Source organism: Meriones unguiculatus, chromosome 14 (genome assembly GCF_030254825.1).
Source record: "Meriones unguiculatus strain TT.TT164.6M chromosome 14, Bangor_MerUng_6.1, whole genome shotgun sequence".
NCBI lineage: Eukaryota > Metazoa > Chordata > Mammalia > Rodentia > Muridae > Meriones > Meriones unguiculatus.
The window spans coordinates 26,120,345-26,141,020 of NC_083361.1; the positions used below are offsets into that span (position 1 = coordinate 26,120,345).

Below are 20,676 nucleotides of genomic sequence, written 5' to 3' on the forward strand. Positions count from 1 at the left end.
AAGAAAGTGGGAGAGGAAGGAAAAAAAATTCCCACTGAAAAGAGGCCTGTCACAGGTGAAGAGAAATGAAAGGGCAAAGGCCAGGTAGCACCGGGCAGTGGGATCAGGGGTTCTATTAGCAACACACATTAAAGGATGTTAGGATGTTGCTTTCCCAGTGGGGTGTTCACTATAACCTCATCTCCATGTTCTACATGAGAAAACTAAGCCCACAGAGATTAGGGAGTCCACCCAAGTTTACAGATCCAGGGAGGGGGAAAGGTAGGCTTCAAACCCAAGTCAACTTGACTCAAGATTACTTGATTTCCCCCCATATCCCACTGTGGGGGTAAGAAATGAAAGAGAGCCTTGAGTGGACTGGAGAGTTAGAATAGCAAGAGATTAGACAGAACAAAACATCAGGACTAATCACAGAAATCTCTGAGTGTAGATATGCGGTCAATGGCACTAGAAAAAGGGGGAAATATAGTGAGAGATCTTTGGCTCATGTGTTTGAACACTGGGCCCTCAGATGGTATCAATATTTTGGAGATTATGGGTCCTTAAGGGGCAGTATCTGGAGAGTAGAGGTGGTCACTGGAGTTGGACATTTTATGGGTAGCCTGGACTCAATGTTGGTCCCACATCTGGAAGGCCAGCAAGCTGCTATGGACAGATACACAGCTTTATGGTGGAGTATTCCCTTCAAAACCATGAGCCAAAATGCATCCTCTTTTCTTTAGGTTGTTTCTACCTAATATGTTGTTACAAGGACAAGAAAAATGAACTAATACATGATACTGTCAGAACTCTTTAATATGAGGAAATCTGGATTTAGGGAGTTTTGTACGAGATTATTATCCAAGCAAGTGAGTGAAGGTATTCTGAGCCAGGTCAGCCTGGTGCAGGGACCAGCTCCTCTTTATAGCTTACAGTTGGTGGGGCACACCTAGTATCAGAGGGGGACAGGGTCTAAAGGTTAGGAGACAACATAGGAGGCATTCAACATTCCTGAATTTATAGGGTTTGATTTGGGGCAGTAGTGGAGGAAGTGAAGACAAGTGTCTAGGAGATGGAGCAGTAAGACAGAAGACTGTGGGTTAGGAACAGCTAATGAGAAAACATTCACCTGGCTAGTATACGAGAGGCCCTAAGTTCATTTCTCAATAACACCACACACACACAAACTCGGGGAAGTAATTTTTGATAAAGTCATTAAAACTCTTGTTCTTGGGATCTGATCAATATATTCGCCAGTCTTGGTTCTGGAACATTCTAAATGGAACAAGTCAATCATTCTTAGCCTCAGTTTCTTTCTCTACAGAGAGGATGATATGACCAGACTCCCAGTGTTGTTCTGAGGCTGAAGGCCATTAAATAAAAATAGCCAATAAAATCAAATCTAAACGGGGCAGGACATCAGTTTTTGGAAGGTATGATGGCCAAGAGCAATGTGCTTGGGTGACTGAGTGGTGGTTAGAGCCAGTAGGCTGAGAAGACAGGAATGTTGGATATAAAGCAAAAATGAATCTGGAATCATCTAGATGGGACCAAGTGGCCTGGGACTATCAGAATGAGATGATTAAGCAGATTCCAAGATGAGGGAGGGAGGGTGGGATTGGGGAAGGAATGAGGGATACAGCTGGGATACAGAATTAACAAAATGTAACTAATGAGAAAAAAAAAACAGATTCCAGTTAGCTGGAAGGAAATACACTGCAAGAAATAAGAGAGGGGAGAGAGAGATGAGCCAGGCATCAGAAGGCATGGCGATAAGGAGTGAGGTTAAGGCTTGTAGATTGCTTAAAACAATAATCAGGATGTCACCCGTTCTCCCCGGTGAGACAGTGGAAACTCAGGCTTGGAGGGAAAGGAAAACCAAAGACTATTACTATCCTTTCCCTCATGTTTGGTCCAGCATGTTCCTCACTAGCTCTAACAGTGTTCAAGTGGCCTACACCTGTCTGGGTGTTGTGTGGCTATTTCCTTGGGATTAAAGGAAGCTCATAGGACTCAGGAAGTAAATGAAACTTTTAAGTCTCGGGAAGCTTCTGAAGCTGTTACGATGTAGAGAGCCTAACCCTCAGCGTTACATAAGCAGTAATAATTGCTGGGGAAAGAAGAACATCCGACCTGCAGAATTGCATGTAAGTCAAGCCGAGAATGCCAGGGACACAGTTTTCCTGAGTTGTCACCCATGCTGAGGTGGGGGTTTTGGTGATGCTGTTGCTTTTGAGTTACAAACTGTGAGTTACCCATGTGAATGAGGAATATCCCTCATAGCATGGGGCATTTAAACAGTTGGTCTCTTGTTGGTGACACTGTTCAGGGTGATTTTAGGTGGTGTATCCTTACTGGAGGAAATACGTCACTAGGAGTAGCTCTGGCATTGGAAGCTCATTTCATTCCACTTCAGTGTTTCCACTTCGTGCTTATAGTTGAAGATGTGAGTGTTCCAATCTGTGTCACGTCTGTCGCTATGCCTGCCGCTTGCTGCCCTGATGGACTCTTAGCGCTCTGGAATAGGCCCAAATAAACTCTTCTATAAGTTACCTGGGTCATGGTGTTTTTATCAGGGCAACAGAACAACAGTAGCCCCTCATATACATTACTGTAACAAGAAAAGTCCTGTAAACTAGGCCTAAGGATGTGTTTCCAATAGCTTAGGTGAAACTTCTATGGGACAGGCATGTGGGAAACTAGGAGGAAGAAATGGGTGCACATGTGAATTTGTGATGCTCCTGGTAAACCAAGCACATTTGTCTAAAAAGCCACTTCAGGGCGATGCCTTCAATATATGCATTTGATATCATGTACCCTGACAGCCTCCTTTGCCTCTTCTCTGCTGTCATGTCTGGGACTAAATTACCACTGTTTACAAAGATGCCTGAAAGGCCAGCATCCATCACAGGGGGAGCTCGTCTGCATTTTGGCTGGTGTTGGGGGAGGCACGTTCCATGACAGGGGGATTCTCTGAGATGCTCGGCACATGCCATGTAAGGTGGGTTTCAATGCGTCAGCTTGAATGGGCTATGGAGAGGCCACACATTTGGTCAAACGTTCTGGATGTGACTCTGAGGGTGTCTAAAGGAGAATATACTAAAACAGATAGCTCTCTCTGAAGTAGTGGGCTCCACCTAGCCAGCTGACCACTTAGAACACAAAGGTTGATTCTGCATGATTATAGACATCCTGCTGCCTACCTGCCTCCAAGCTGGGGCATCACTTTCTTGCTTCGTTTTTGGATTCAAGCTGTAACACTGAGTCTTCCTGGGTCTTGAGTTTACTGGTGCCTTGCAGCTTAGAACTACACATTGGGAAGGGTCTCAGGCCTTCACAGCAGGAAGGAAACTGAGTCACTATCTGGCCTCAGTCTGCAGGTTGTGAGCTGCATATTTGTGACTTTACAGCCCTCATGTTTGAGTGAACCAATTCCATACAATAAATCCCTTTGTATATTCTCACTGACAACCTCCTGCTTCTGTTTCTTTGGAGAATGCTGACTAATACAGCAGGTGTTCAGTGACGGCCCAGATTTCCTGGCCAGCCGTTGAGGTCCCCTGCCAAAACTAGTCCTATACAAGCCACCCATTCATTTTCGTGAAATCCATTCATAGTGCTTCATAGAAGAATGTACTAGTCCTTAGTGACAGGACTGATTTAAGCCCTGTTGCCTAACCTCAGCCTCATCCGTAGTCCTCTCAGTACACCTTTGTTCTGGCTCTTTGTGGGTCCTTGTGAAATTTGCTGTAGTTGCTGCACCAAGCAGCAGTCCTCTGATCTCTATGCTTTGTTTTCTCTCAGTAGGATTGAACTTTATCTCTTACTAGGCAACCCTATCACTTACATCTCTTCAACACCAAGGTCAAGCCATCTATAGACTCACATATGTACCATGTGGCCAGCAGCTAACTGAAAAGTGTTGAGGACCTGTCAGTTTGATACATGAATGTTGTGTTGGACCTCATTCTCTGCTTGGCCTTGTTATGTCCCTCTAGGCCTGAGCTTAGGCTCCTTCTAATTTCTAATGCTTTTGACTTGGCTACAGAACTTGGCTTCTGTCAATCTGCCTCTGGGTGCTGCCCAGAACACAGCTTGTATTCTCTCTCTGGCTCTTCCTGCTCTTGGCCACTCCAGAGACCCAGCCTGATTAAGCCACTTTGCTCTTCAGGACCCTATCCCTGTGTGTCAGAAACCCTGCATGAGAAGGTCGTCTATCAATTGGGCTGGAACTTCCCTCATTCCCTGTCTTTCTAGTTTCTCTACTCAGCTATCATTCTTTCTCCTTCCCTAAGGGCACAAGAAAAGTCCATTTCATTCTAGGAAAACTCTTGTTCTTAGGAAATGGACTTGATTCGCTTTGTCTTTTCAGTCTCCTCTGAGGCCTTCAGCAAGACACCCTTGCCCCCTGTTCTGTTATCAGTGAACACTAACTTGGCAAACACTATGCATTAAACTAGGAACCATCAAGCTAGAGCTGCCTGGTTTTGTTCCAGTAATGTTTTATATTTTATTCATTATCTATGTATTGCATTTATGCTACAGTTGCAAAGTTGAGTAGTTTGGCTCGCAAAGCCTAAAATTCTCACCATCTGGCTCTTATAGAAACTGGTTGCTAAGACCTGTGCCAGGCCACGGCAACTCTGAGATGAGTCAGACTTGGTCCCTGTCTTTGAGAAGTTCAGTTGGAGGTGGGCTGAAGGTGGGAAGACAGGTCCTCAGCAGACAGTGACAATAGAGTCTGAGTGATGCAATGTTGACAGAGAAAGACAGAATGTGAAAGTCTAAAGAAGCGGATGCTTAGTCCAGTTGATACTAGAAGTTTCCTGGAAGAGGAAGATGAGATAAAATCTAGTGGATAGGAGTTAGAAAGGCAGATATGGAGTTGAGCAAAGACCATATTTTTTTTTTCAGGAGAAAAGTTAGGTGTAAAACAAAATTATAGCTGGGCTTGGTGGTGCACACCTTTAATCCTGACACTCAGGGAGGTAGAGGCAGGCAGATTGCTGTGAGTTGGAGGCCAGCCTGCTTTACAAAGTGAGTCCAGGATGACCAAGGCTACACAGAGAAACCCTATGTCAAAACAAAACAAAACAAAAAAACCAAAAACAAACCAACCAATAAGCAAATAAATAAATAAAATTAAAAAACTGACCCCTCTCCCCAAAAGCAAAGGTATAAGAAAAAGCAATAAGTACATAGTAAACCATGAATTATTCATGGTAGGTCTGTGTGCACACACACAAACACACACATACACACTTTCATAAAGAATGAATGATCTGTGATGAGACTAAGAAGTCAAACAGATCATGAAAGGATACAAGTTGTGTCTTAATTTGAATTTTTAATATTTCCTAGAAGCAATGTAAACAAATGAATAAATCCACTCACCTCCCTTCTTTCTCCATCTCTAGTAGCACTTAGGATTGAACCTAGGACCTCATATATGTACAAGCTCAACCACTGACCTATACCCTCAGTCTTCTGACCTTGAACTTAAGTCCTCCTGCCTCAGCCGCCCGAGTAGTGAAGATGACAGGTCTTATCTATGAGTTCTGTCTAGAGTAAACTAATTTTATTTACAGTCAACTCATAAATCTATTTGTGCTCATTTGGCTGGTGCTTCTGAGGAAACTATAAAACAGCAAATTATACAGAGTTCCTGTTTCTGGATGCTAAAAACAGACAGGAAAGGCTCCAATTTCCGAGAGAAGGGAAAATACGAGAGCTGGGCCCATGCTTTCCTGGGTTGTTACACAAGGCACTTTCTGGTTTGTACTGAAGAAAGATGGAATGGGGTGGAAGATAAGGCAGATTAGCTGAGCTGAGGAGGTATGGCCAGAGTGTTACAGACAGGACTTATGAGCAAGAATTCCAGAGAAGAGGAGAGCTGCAAAGATATGCACATATATCCCCTTGTGTTGAGACTCCACAAGGCAGAGAAGAGATAAGAATTCAACAGAGATTCCAAAGGTTACCGAATGTGGAGATGCAGGACTTCTAAATCACCCAGAGCACAGAGGCTTTGCTGACACTCTAGGAACTCAACTGAGAGCTTAAGAAGAGCCACAAGTTAGTGCTAAAACTACTTTGTCTTAGTGTGTGTGTGGGTACTTAGACTAATCTTAAGCAAGCTCAGAATACAGGCCTTGAAAGGGAATCAAGCAGATTCATCAGCAAATTAATCATTGGTCAAAATAAAGTCCCATAACCTCTAGATGAAGTCCAGACACTCAACAGTGGAGCCTTCACAGTGTCCATCATGCAATAAAGAAGTGATTATATAAAAGCCAGATGCAATATGGTGGGACACATTCATAATTGCAGGCTGGGCCAGGAATGTTGACACTGTTGTTGGTTAAGAGACAAGTGGAGATATTGGTTGGCCAGCCTCACTGAATGAATGGGATCCAGCTTCACTGAAAGACTCTGCTTCAGAAAATAAAGAGAAAAGATTGAAATGGACACCCAACATTGACTTCTGGCATCCACATGCACAGATTGTGTTCAAGTACACTAACACACAAACACACACGCATGCACGATTTGACACATGTGAAAAATAGCAAAATATGATGTAAGACATGGGGAAAATTAGCTAATTAGGAGCTCTTGGGGTTATAGTCAGACAGGAGTAACATGCAGAGGCTGTAAATAAGCTATTACCAGTATTCAAGGATTTAAAGAAAAGATGGATGTAATGAATGAACGGATGGGGAATCTTGGCTGAGAAACACTTTGAAAGGCCAAATGGACACTCTAGAGCTGAAAACAGTAACACTGTATTTAAATACAGCAAAGGAAATATCAGTAAACTGAAAGGGAGAAATAGAAATATAATTCAAAGTGAAGCAGAGAAGAAGGAAAGGTTGAAAAAAATCATATTGGAGTCCCAGTGACATATGGAATGAAAAAAAAGGTGGTTTAAATGGAATCATACAGGATAGGATAGAGAGGTAACTGAGTCACAGGCATATTTAAATAAACAGTGCTTGAAATTTCCCAAAATCTGATGAAAAATACCAACTCCCAAATCCCACAAGCTCTCAACCCCTATACCACAGATTTTTATAAAAGCAAAGCAAATAACACTTAAAAATAAAGCAAAGACTGAAGAAAATGAAATAGAGGAAAGAAAATGACATATAAGTTATCATCATCTGAGAAAGATAACGAGATAACAAGGTTTTAAAAAACAATGAAAGACACAAGACAATCAGAACAGAAAAGAATAACCCCTACCCACCTGGTTCAAAACCAAAGCAGACCTAGAGACAGAAAAATGACACCTTTAAATTTTTAAAAGAAAAAAAACCCATCAGCTTAGAATTCTATTACCTTGTAAAAATATTCTTCAGCGATGAGTGTAAAACAAAGCATATTTTTTTTGATAAATGAAAGCTGAGCAAATTTATGACTAGCACATCTGTAGCATATGAAATATTAAAGGAAGTTCTTCAGGCCGAAGGGAAATGAAAACAGATGGCAGTGCATATCTGCATGAAGCGGTGGAAAGTTCTGGAAATGGTAAATGCGTGGGTGAGAGGCATCTTTCAGCTCTGTGTCGATGAAGAGTCTCTCCCTCTGAGTGGAATTTCAAGTCCCCCTTCCTAGGCAAGCATTTCTATTAGCTCTCTCTACAAAGCCAGCTCATCTCTTGTCTGTTCCTGCACAGAGCCTGTCTTTTGTCTTCTCAGCTTTCCATCCTGAGCAAACAGCTTACCACTTCTCCCCATCCCTGAGTGCTTTTCCTTGCAGCCTGAGCCCCAGCTCCCCCTCCATTTCCCTACCCAGTCTTAACGCCTTGGCTTTTGCTATTCTCTATTCTGCAGATGGGCAGGTGCTGGGGACAATCTGAGGACGATTGCTGTGTGCTTCTGTTACCTCCCTTTAAAACGAAAGCATGCTCTCAATTCGGTGACAGTCCCCTCCTAATATACCGGCCAGCAAGTTTTGACCATAGCACACTTGCAGTTAGGTACTAGTACAGTAAAGACACAGAGTGGTCTTCGGGTTCATCAGTTCTCGTGTGACTGCAATCGATCTTGTTTCACCACACCATCCCTGTCAGGCTCTGGTCCAGGTTTTGCCTCTACAGTTTATCCTTTTCAGATTACAAGTGGATGCACACAGTATTAAGTTGAATTCATAATCCGCAGTAGCTATGAGTTCCACTCTGTGGACAGGGCACACGCCTGAGCTCCTACATGTCTGTTCATAGACCACAGAGCTCCACACAGAGACATTGCTTTGGTCCTTTCGTCCAGTTCCGCTCTGTCAGCTCCCCACCCAACTCCAACAGCAGGAGCCTCAACTGTGCACCCCAGTTATGTCCCCAGAGACCCCCTGCTGTCTGTCTATTCTGCTGCTGCCACCCCACCACTCGCTCTACCTACCCAGTAAGCTTCTGCACCCCTGGGGATGGCTTGCCTGACCCTCAAGCTGCTCTGGCCCCAAGCTGTTCTGCGACCTTGCCCTTCCCAACTGGACACGTCCTGTGTGTCTTAGTGTGCTCCCAGCCCCACATTCCCTGGAGAAATAAAATATTAAGATTAACTATAACTGATCACAAATGTTAATGCTTGATTAATTAACCATTTTTTTTTCTGATTTCCTTTGGGCCCCCAACGGGATAGTTCCACAATTAAGCTTAAGCGAGTGGGAGGAGTCAGAGAACAGAGATAGGCAGGAGAGGACTTGGAACCATGTGGAGAGGTGAATTAGACCTAAGATGTGACTAAAAACAAGTATAATGTGGAAAATCTGAATGGGAGGAAACTATGTGGGGTTAGAGGTTTAGAATGGAGTAAATATTGCCCGGCATTGTGCTCTAGGTTAATTAAATAAATCCTAGTCTCTGTGTGGCGATTTGGGTATACAGCTGGTTTAGGAATAATCACTGTTTAACTAAAAGATAAAGCAATAATAAATATTAATAACCTGTGCCAACAGATTTTATACTGATTTGCTGCTGTTACCCAGTAACAGCCTCAGGAGCTGGGTTCTGTTATTTTTCCCATTTCACAGATGATAAAACTGACTCTGACAACTTACGTTGAGGTCATATAGCAAGATTATTGTTTCTGAAGCTTGGACAACTGCCTCTGAGAACCGGGCAGTTAAGGCATCCGTTGGCTTGTGGGGGCAGTGAGGATGTTAGAAGACCATTTTGGAAGGGGAGCTAGCTCTCAACCACAGACTGCTCACTCCTCCACCAAACAGTGACCTCCAATGATCTCGATAATGGAGACTTAGGCGGATGCTTGTCCTCTCTGCCTGTTACTGTATCCTTTGTCCTCTGCCCTCTGTAAACACCACCTGCTTCAGGTAACACTCAGTTCTCTAAACAGTTCTTGCCTCAGGTGATGCTTTTGGGGAAACCCGAAACTGTGACAAGGCTCATTCCATTCCATACCTAGGCCCAAGTTACATACGATGATTGTGTTTGCTAGACAAGAGCTGGCTCAAGATGCTCCTTCAGATTTTGTAAACAGAATACAGATGATCTCTCACCATTTTTCCTTCCAAAGCTAGACATGTGGTCCTTATGCTCATTATCACCTGTCAGCATCAGCATCACAGCCACCATCATTTCCTGAGCACGTCCCTTGCATCATAAACCTGTGAAAGGTTTGAGCCAGTGTCTTCCTATTTTCACGTAGTCCTGTGAGGCAGGCATTGACTATACCTTACCCTATGGGCTTGGGAACTTGATCGCTAGCAAGTGGCAGGCCTGACAGAAACTGTCTATGCCATTTCTACTTCACAAGGGACTCACAGTTTGAGCCAAGTCTAAGTTTTCTGCAGAGGTCATTGAGGTGACACATGTGGCTTTTGCCAGACTCATCTCTGGGCGTTAAGAATGATGAGAGAAGAGTGATGGTGTTATTTGCGGCACTGGCTTTTGGTGTTCAAAAAGTTTGGCTGTCTTTGGACTCAGGCCCAGTTCTGAACTTCTGCTTCTTGGTTCTTTGAATATAGCTAAAGCCTATGCCAACCACCTGATTCTCATTTCAGAGGCAAAGGCTGTGATTCCAGGCCGCTCTGAACTCTCATCCCCATAGCTGCTCTAGGGATTGCTTGATGGTCTAAAGTATGCTGGTGAATAACCCTGGGATTACATTTCTAGAAAGGGAAACTATTTGAAAGCATCCCCTTGCTCTGAGTTCTCCACATACGCACCACTCTATGTGAGAAGGAACTGCATTCCTGCCTTTTCCAAAGGTTCAATACCCCATTAAAACACCAAATTTAAAGCCCCGGGGGAGGAACCTGTGGCATTCAGGATGATAATTCTGGCAATATTTATCTGAGTTTCAAAACCTAGGGACTGGTGTTTAAAAGTTTTGTAGTGCGGACAGAAGATTGCAGACTTCTCCTGCCTTAACTGTGCATTTTGCATCTTAGCTCTCGGCCAAGCCCTGTAAACACGGAAGGTGGTGTTTTTTCTGTGTTTGGAAATCTTTTCAGCAGCAGAAGGAAGTGGTAAGAACTAGGGTGCCTTGGGCATCTGCCTGCAGCAGGTGCTTCCTTACGAATTGTCTAATTTACTTCACAATCTCATGTTGCTGCTGAGGAAACAGGCTGGGAGGATCTGGGACCTGCCAGGGGACACATGGCCACTCAGTGGCTGAAACAGGACTTGGCTCAAGAGTGTCTTATCTTTGGGAAAGCTTTCTGTTTTAATAAAAGAAAGGCTAGAAGCTTAGTGGTTTGCTAAGGTAATAATGGAACCAAAATCCATTAAAGGAATCCTCTCTTTCTGTCTGTCTCTCTCTCTGTGTGTGTGTGTGTCTGTGTGTTTATCTATCTATCTATCTATCTATCTATCTATCTATCTATCTATCTATCTATCTATCTATAAATAATAAGAGAGGAGTCAAGCTGTACTTTAAAAAAAATCTACCACAAAATTAAAGATAACTGTGAAGACACCAGGCTAGAGAAATGGCCCAGTGGTTCTGTGCACACTGCCCTTCCAGAAGACCTGGGTTTGGTTCCCAGCCCCCACATTCAGCAGCTCACAACCACCTGTAACTTCAGCTCCAGAGGATTTGACCCTTTCTTCTGGTCTCTGCAGGAAACCACACATGTACATAACTCCACATGAAGAAGAAGAAGAAGAAGAAGAAGAAGAAGAAGAAGAAGAAGAAGAAGAAGAAGAAGAAGAAGAAGAGAAGAAGAAGCAGCTTTTAAAAAGCAAAGAAAGAAGCCCTGTGTTTTGATGACAGCAGGAACAGAAAGTCCAAACAGGATATTCATGAACTATATACCCAACATCACAACTGTGTGAGGTTTGTTCTGGTAGGGTGGTTCAACTCCACACACAAACACTCGCACAATGTTAACAGAAAACATACAGCAGCTGCGTTTTAAGACATTTATTATCTATTCATGATAAGAGAAACTCAGCAAAGTTAGAAGAGAAATATTCATTCTTTGCTCTAAAACAACAGCAACAAAACCATGCAGTGTAAAGCGTACTAAGCACGAATAATTAAAGAGCTTCTCTGTAGTTTTTGGAACAAGGTAAGAATGTTCAGCATCATCTGTCCTACTGAACATTGTACTGGTGGTTCTACTGAATGCAATAAGGCAAAAAAAAGGAGGGAGAAGGTATAAAGATCAGACAGGAGCTACGAGTGTACAAACTTGTGCATATACAAATTCCAAAATAATACATATTGGAAGACTTTCGGTATAAAGTTGTCTGCACATTTGTCTCTATGTATAACACAATCTCAACAAAACAGAAATGTATACACATATTGACCATAAGACATGTATTGTTCATAATAGACCTGAATCAGAAACTAGCCAAATATTCACTTGTAACAACGAACAAATGAAGTGTGGTCTGTGTTCATGCAATGGACTCTTCCACAGCCATGACAATGAAGGAACCCAAAATATTACAGCCACAAGAATGAATCTCTGAAGAAGACTCATTCAATCTTCATAAGAATGAAGCTATGAAGTTGAAAAAAAAACAAAATGAGACATGAAGGGCCACTTGCCACAAAATCCCATTTATGAAGAGTTGTGAAAGAAGCATAAATGAGGCTAGGATAAAAGCCAAGATGGCTGTCTTTTAGGGTGAAGCTGACTTTCATGCTGGTCACGTGACTATGGAGCAGATCCTATGCTAACAATTGCGCTTGCTCTTCTGTGTGGTCTTTATGCTCAGACAAAGTTCATCCGGGTGTGGAAATGCAGCTCAGTTGTTAGTGTGCTTGCCTGGCAGCTATGAAGTCTCACATCCGCGGTCCCAGCACTGGGGAGGCAGAGGAAGGAACATTAGACGTTCCAGGTCATTCTCAGCTACATACCGAGTTCCAGCCTAAGCCTGGGGTGCATGAGACCTTATCTCAAAAACAAAACAAAATCAAGAACAGCTTAAGATTTAAAGCTTATATTTATTTACATATTGTATGTGTATGTGTGTGCATGTGTATATGTTTGCTTGTGGATGTGTATATGTGTATGTACATAGGTGTGTTTGTGTGGATATATGTTTTTGTGTACATGTGTATGTGTGTGTTTATGTGCAACTTGCAGGAGTTGGTTCTCCCCATCCTGTGGTTCTTAGGTATCAAATTCATGTTAGGTGTCTTTGTCTGCTGAGCCCTCTTGGCAGTCCCAAGTTCATTTTTTATAAAGGTGAGGTAGCTTGTTTCTCAAGCCTTGCGCTGGCTCCCCAGTGCTTAAGGAATTGACTAGAATCGAATAGAAAGAAAATCTTGCTTTTCTTGATTGGGGGCAGGGAATGGCAGTAGGTGAGCTGTGAGCTTGGGAAATGAAGCCAGAGGTCACAGGTTACACCAGGCATTAAAAATTCTTAAGTTTGTTTTGTACAGTGTATGATCATATTCTCATCACCTAACTCTTCCTACATCCTCTTTCCAAGACTAGACCTTTAAAAAAAATAATAAAAGGAAACAAAACAAAAACCACCAGAGATCATTTATGCTGACTCAGGAATGCCTGCCTGGAGTGATCAGTTAGGAATTGCTAAGTTTGGAATTTTTATTGGCGTTTGACCCTTCAGGAAGGTGGCTTCTGGGAGTTTGGTCAATCTTGATCTCATGCATACTCACTGGTCATATATCCTAGAAACCACACATGGTCCGAGAACTCAGAGATAAACCAGATACAGACTCTGCTCTTGAAGGCTCCCAGGGTATTAGAGGATCAAACACAAGGATGGAGATTTGTGCATTTGACTCAGGAATGGATTAAGATTAGCCACAGAGCAGAAGAGAGGGCAGTCACTGATCCAGATGGGGGCTAGGAATGTTTCTGGGCAATGGGGCTTATGCTGGGATCAAAAGACCGGCCGCAATCATGAACGTGAGGAGGGGACACCTGGGAACAGAGCACATGTGGAACCAGAGTGCAAGTTTTAGAGGGCAGGAGACAGGGTTGGCTCAGGCTGAGTGCCACTGAACCCATTCAAAGAGCTTGTGCTTTGCCTCAGGCTGACACAGCTTAATCTACATCTGTCCCTTCTCTGCTCATGGCTCCGCGCCAGTCACTTCTGCCTACATCAGAACCTTACCAGATTTTACCTTTAACATGAGCTTTCATCCCATACTCTCCTGTGTGTGAGTGCGGGGGTGGGGTGGGTGTCTGTAAAGGTGTTATACTGAAGCCAGAGGTCAACTTCAGGATGTTCCCTAGGAGCTGTCCACTTTGATTTTTCAGTCAGTCTCTCACTGGCCCAAAGCTCACTGAGTTGGCTATGATGGATGACGGCAGCCAGTGAATCTCGAGGACCTGCCAGTCTCTGCAACCCTGTGCTGGGATTATAAACACGTGCTTCCATGTGGACTTCTTTTAACTTTTGTTTATTTATTATTATTTTTTGCATGAATGCTGAGATTCAAGCTCAGGCCCTTTTGTTTGCACAGCAAGCACTTTACAGATTGAGCTGTTTTCATGGCTGCCCCACCTACCCTTTCAAACACAAGCCGTAAACTGGTAATGCTCCTGCCTCAGCCTCCCAAAGTCTGGGACTGCAGGTGTGTCTCACTATGCCTGGCTCTCCGTCACCTCAAAAGCACAGGAAGTGCCCCTCTTTCAAAGGCTGCACAGAGAAAGTCAGCACTGCACAGAGAAAGGCTGACTGGCTGGAAAGAGTCAGGGCTACAGCTAAAGAGGTAACTTTTTACCTCTTTTTTACTTTTTTTTTTTTCTTTTTAAAACTTTTTACTTAGGAACACCAAAGTTCCACACCCACACCCACGCCATGCCATGTTGGGAGCTGAGAATTCTGCAAAGGCGGTGACATGGATGGAAAATTCCCTCTCCTAAGTTTCTGAGACCTGTGGCCTAAGGAGGCCACTGAGAGCCCCTGAGTTCCTGGTACCCCGAGAAAGGAAGAGTCCATTTATGCAGTTCTGAGCAAGAGAGGTCTGTTTTCTTGATGGAGAGGAAGAGTTTATAACTGCAGGACTATTTCCTTGGCCATTTTGGTTTTTAGCATCTTAGAGACTAAATTCTCCTCCTTCTCCTCCTCCTCCTCCTCCTCTTCCTCCTCTCTCTCTCTTCTTCCTTCTTCTTCTTCTTCTTCTTCTTCTTCTTCTTCTTCTTCTTCTTCTTCATCTTCTGATAGGTCTGGAACTCAACATGTAGCTGAAGATGACTTTGAACTTCTGAGTCTCCTGTCTGCATGCCTCACCTCTCCACCCCACCCCTAGATGCCAAGTGCTGGAATTACCTGCATGTACCATCAGTAACAATGTTATGAAGTACTGGGACTCAAACACAGGGCTTCCTGCACGCTTGGCAAGCATTCCACGAACTGAGGTACATCCCCAGACCAAGAGAGTAAGGAGAAAGAATGATTTTTTTTCTTTGCCTTGATAAGGTCTGATTTCCTGGGTTTTCCTTAGAGGCAAAATAAAAGGTGAAATCATTCATTCATTGTTTGAGTAAAGCTTGGAGGACAGTCGGGCTTCCAAGCAGACCAGGCAGATGAACTTAAAGACTAGATGACAAGATGAGGAGCAGGGATGAGTAGGAAGAACTAGAAGTTGGAGCAGTTGGCATCAGATGACAGCAGGGCAGAAGCCCAGGGCTTGTACGAAGCAAGGTAAGGACCTGATCTTGTGAGGTTTTGTGCATGGGCCTCAATGGGAGAAAAGGCAACAAAAAGGGATGAGGCTAAATGCATAGTAGACAGTTATTAAACATCTACACATCAAGGCATGCATGGGGATATATATTTTATTATGAGAATGGTAGTCAAAAGCAAGAAACAGATCTGAAAAGTTGAATTATAATAGTAGCTCTCCATTATATAAAATACTATATAATTAGATAAAATATATGACAATTCATAAAGAGCTCTTCTGAACGGTCTGTTTGTCCATCTTTATCTATATATCCATTCACCCACTCACCTACCCATCCATCCATCTAATCTATCTACTTTTAGCCATACAACAGTCCTGGGTAGACAGCTCAGCCTATTCTCTTACCAGGGCTCCAGGCACTCGTAGACCACCAGCTGCCATCTTGGGCTGCAGGTCTCAGGACCTTGGGTAAGGAAATTTTCTCTATGGCGTTAATGCTACTCTACTATCTCGTGAGTGAGAACGAAGTGGCGTGAGGATTCAGTGCGATGCCAGGGTTCCCAGGTGTTATCAATTGCTGCCTATTACATCTTTGTTAGATCAGGGATAGATCTAGGCTGCTAATCGCTTGTAAAAGTCTTCCAGATGTGGTAACTTGCTGCTTTTAGAAGTCAGGGTTGGACTGAGCTGGCGAGGTTTTCTGCCAGCTCATTAGAATACAAACAAACAAACAGTCCCCCAAGGTTAATTCAATCACTTTCTTTTTCTTGAATAAAAACATTATCTGATAGTTGCAGCGGGAGCCTAGTCTTCTGCAGGCTCTAATGTGTTCTTTTTCCACTTGGCCAGTGAACTCTTGACAGAGAGAACTGATGACCTTAGTCTCTTTCCATCAGTCAGGGGTTAGATGCTATAGGTTTTCGAGATGTCATGAAAGGTGGTCTTTGGAGAAGGAATCACTCATCAGATGTGGTCCTCGAGGCTACATGCTCCGGCCTACTTCCTACTCAGTGCCTGCTTCCTGAGTTGGATGCAAAGTGACAAGCCACCCGTACTTCTGCCATCATGCCTTCACCGCCGTAACTGGCAGCAGACCTTTGAACTGCAAGCCAGGAGAAACTCATCCTTCCTTTAATTGCTTCCTGTCAGGTGTTGGGTTACAACAACATGAAAAGTAACTAGTAGAAACCCTGTACTAGTAACTATGTATATTCCCCTATTCCCAGCTCCTCGAAAACTTGAAAACTCAAGTCATTTTGTCAAACAAAGCGACTCTTTCAAAACAGTTAAGGTGTTGCTCTCCTCAGTTGTAGTCTGAGTATTAATGAAGAAAAAAAAAAAGCCATGTATGTTGTGTTGAGAAGAAGCTTAGCACGCTATTTGCAACATGAAACCCAAGAATCCCTGCAAATGGGGACGATATTTGGCAGAACTGAAATGGCTGGCGCAAAGCACCAGCCAGCTACGATTGTGAACAGTCAGCTTTACTTGGCAGAAATAGTCCTTCAGGGTGTATTTTCTACTCATTGTTTGGAAAATTTAAGACCTGAAATGCTGGAGCCTCCAGCAGAGCTTCGTGGGTATGACTCTGAGTCATTTTATTCATGTTTTTAGAACTTACACAATATCTTTTCCTATGATTATTTTAAATAGTTAAAGTGATTTCTTTAAATGAAGCCTGTTTTTTTTTTTTTGGCAACAGATCTGGTGCTGGGGCCGTGGGTATAGTGACGGTTCCAATCACCTCTATCCTCTTTCCCTGAAGTCGGTCAAAAAATTTATTGTAGAAGGGTCTGAGGTTAATCCTCCCCCCCCCCCACCATTGACTAAAGCGGATATGATGACGCACACCTATAATTCCAGCTGGAGGTAGAGGATCAGAAGTTAAAAGTTGGTTTTGGTACATAAGACTTCATCTAAAAAAAATATCACCATGGAAGACCAGAATAAAACAAGGAGGATACAGAAAATAGGAGAAAAGAGTGTGTTTTCCACATAGGAAGGATTGGCCAATGCTATTCTTGCTATCTGGATTATCTCTAAAGTGCTAAGTGTAACTGCAGGCCTCGGGGGTTGAGGAAAATACAAGGGATCTTCTTCAGAGCTTTATAGATTAAAAGAAGCATAGTGCATTTAACTGAGGAAGGTTTGCAGAAGGGTCTAGAATTTGTCCTTTGCAAGATTTTCTCAGCATCATTATGAGAAATGGAGTGGGCCCCGGAACCTGGTCCATCTACTCATCCCATTCCCCCACATCCACCTTACATCAGAGGCATCTATTCTGTTTTACATAGGCTGGGTAGCAGGGACTCTAGCCACGAGCAAGATAAGGTCTCTATACTGAGAGACTAGCAGTCTGACTCTAATGAAGGAAAGACACCAAGCAACTGGCATCAGTTCGCCTCAGTCAGGACCTGGGCTGTGGTGTTGGAGTTGACAGGACACGCTCTCCTCGGGGAGATTTCCAGATGTTCAGAAGGTCGGCTGTTAGCCTCCACATCGTTAGTTCTCCCTTTGTTGCTGCTCTTCTTTATTTTGATATAAAATAATCACTTAAAAACTGGGTTAAGATGTTACTGTAAATGACACAGCTTAAGTTTAATGAAGAAAAACAGCCATGTAAATTGTGTTGAAGGAGAAGTTTAATAGTTGATGTCCATCAAGAAACCCAAGAATCCCTGGAAATTGGGAGGATGTGTCCTAGGCTGGCCTCTAACTTGAGGTCCTCCTGTCTCTGCCTCCTGAGTGCTGGGAACACAGTGCCTTCCACTGCACCAAACCCCTCTCAGATTTCCTGAATATTTGCCATGTATTAATAAAATCCTTCCTTGTGCAAAATATGAAATAATGCAAACTTCTCATTTTCCATGAAATCATTCTTCGAAGTTGGATGCTGAGTCAATTTCAAAGTCATTTTTACTATATCTGTCCTTCTGTATGGCTGGTTTGAAAAAGCAGCCTTAATCTTTCTTCAGGATTAACTGCGAATTTTGTAAGCTCTAAATTATATGGCTATCCTCAGGAAACCAGCAGTAGCCATGCAAGACAATAAGTAGTGGGAAAGGGTACAAAAGGCCATAAAGAGCCTTTGAGAATTACAATAGGCAAGTGAGGGGTGTCAGGAAAGGTGCCTCATGGGCTGAAATAAGAAGGCCAAGTGAAGCCCAGTTAGACACACAAAGGAAAGCTGTCCTAGGCCTTAGACAAAAAGTATTGTTGGTCTTTTGTGTGAGTAGTAATGCATGTATATGTGTGGTATACGTGTGCATATATGTCATGTATGTGTGTATGTGTGGTACATGAGTGTTTGTGTGTGCATGTGTGTGATTGTGTATGCACATGTATGTGTGGTGTGTGTGTGTATTGGTGTATGCATGTATGTGTGGTGCATATGTCTGTGCGTGTGTGTGTGTGTGTGTGTGTGTGTGTCTCACAGGATGTAGCTCTCAGAAACTGCTCCAGTGCCATGCATGCTGCCATGTTTCCACCATGATGATAATGGACTAATCCTTTGACCCTGTGAGTAAAACCCCAGTTAAATGCTTTCTTTCGTAAGAGATACCCCGGTCATGGTGTCTTCACAGCAATAGAATGGTGACTAAGATACCCACTAAACCATCTCCCTAGACACCAGGTTGGCTTTCTCCCATCACCCCAGCTTTGCTTTTCCTGTAACTGGTGATTGTGCAGTCTCCACTGAAGAAGTGCTCGTGCAGCGGGGAAGCTGGATGAAACTGACCTTGACCAGTAGAAATCACAGAACATGTAAACCCCAAACTCTGTTTACATCCCTTTGCTGTAAACGAGCAGGCCAGTGACTACCAGCTTCCAGTTCAGTTAGCTGATGGCTTCCATGTGTTTGTCCAGGTTATTGTGCAATGTGTATGTGTTGTTAAATTCCTTTCTGATGGGGGACTAGGTCACTCTTTCCTCAGTCCTGGTTAGGCTTTTATTATGGGACCTTTTATACAACGTCTTTCCATTTTATTTTTTTTTATTTTTGAAACAGGATCTAATATATCCCAGGTTGGTCTTGAACTCACGATGTAGCCGAGGATGACCTTAAATTTCTAATCCTCTTGCCTCTACCCCCACATGTTGTCCTACCACACTCAGTTAATGCTGCCTGAGGAAAACACTAGGGCTTTGTGTATGCCAGGGAAGGGCTTTACCGGCTGAGCTACGTACTCAGGCCTTGCCTTTCCATTTCACAGCTAGGAATGATTAAAAAAAAAATGCGATCTGAAACACAGCCCTCTCTCTGTTTGAGACATGGCGGAAGTGGGGACTTTAGAAAAAGCTTTCCCTTGTTGATGGAAGGACTTGTCCAAGAGAGCAACATGAGAGCAGAGTCAACCCTCTGGGAGGTTGAGAATTGGTGGGGTAACGATAAGGCTAGAGAAACACAACAGTCATGAGATGCGGGCATCATTGGCTGTGTGTCTGGCACTGAGCTAAAAGAAACACGTATATGCTATACATAGTCTATTATACATAACAACACTAGATAAGCTCATACCTCACGCCAAGGCTGTCAAAGGGCTGGAGAGATATCAGTCCACCCAGCCTACGATAACACAGTGACGCATACTTGACTTTGCATACAGGAAACTGGAGACAGGTTGAACAGTATCTTTTTCTAGGTTCTGGGTTGCTTTGAACCCAGGTTATTCTTAAGACATCTCCATATGGTGCTTGGGGCATGCTTTGCAAATAAGGAAACAGAGGCACAAAGTGGATAAGGTCGTCTCCATAAAGCCTTTTAGTAAGTTTCCAGTTTCAAAGTGCAAGATGGTTCCTACCGCCAGGTTAGTCTAGACTGTTTGATGCATTTTATCTTTCATCAGAGGGCTGACAGAGCCCTGGCCACTTCTGGGCTGTTGCTGGTAAAAGAAATAGAGATTACAGCCACTCACTTCTGAAATGCTCTCTTTCAGTTCTCACGGTGCTGACATTTGGTGTCGAGATTAAGAATTCCAGCGGAAGCCTGCTCGCCCTCATCTCCTTACTCTAGCTTCTTTTTCTGTTTTTCAGCTTCTGCATTAAAGGTTGTCTTCTTCATTCCCGTTGATGAGCTTGCCTTCAGGTTGCAGACCAACACTGTCAAGGCAGGCAGAATTAGCCTAGGATCCTTACATGCAAGACAAGCTTACCAAAAAAATTTAGTCAGTGGACCAAAGATGGAACCAGAAACCAGAGAAGCAAAGTCAAAAGAATCTATGTGTGCTGGAGACAAGGCCGTCAGACAGATGGACAGCTCTCTTCAAAGGTTGCTTAGGGACTCAATAAACCTAAAGACTGCTCTGAATCCCAATGTGGGTGGGCGGATAAAGGCGCCTTATTCCCTCCTTTTGGTTTTCCCAGGGTGTGTACAACAAAGCAGATGCAATTTGCATTCAATGACTGAAAACCACTCACATCTGTAAACAGTAACGGTTCCAGCCAGCGAAACTCTCTTATCCCTGTTTTAAGGAGCCAGATGTAAAGAGGAAGCCTTCTGTATCCCATTGTTCTTTCCACTTGAGCTGCAAGGACCCAGAGTAGCTCCATGTGGGGGCAAAATGTGGTTCATTTTGCTCAGTTTAGAGGCAAGCTTACAATGTTAGAGTTTAATTAA

General features: G+C 43.4%; 1 protein-coding gene and 1 long non-coding RNA gene across 2 annotated transcripts in view; both read right to left on the reverse strand.

The window, feature by feature from the left end:
- Spon1 (spondin 1) overlaps nucleotides 1–20,676 on the reverse strand; it is a 273,526-nt gene that overhangs the window by 117,350 nt on the left and 135,500 nt on the right. The window lies entirely within an intron of this gene.
- On the reverse strand, nucleotides 11,349–20,155 carry LOC132647178 (uncharacterized). The gene is made up of 2 exons (XR_009585487.1): nucleotides 19,976–20,155; nucleotides 11,349–12,256 (listed from the first exon to the last, which is right to left on the reverse strand). It is a non-coding gene; the product is annotated as an uncharacterized LOC132647178 (long non-coding RNA).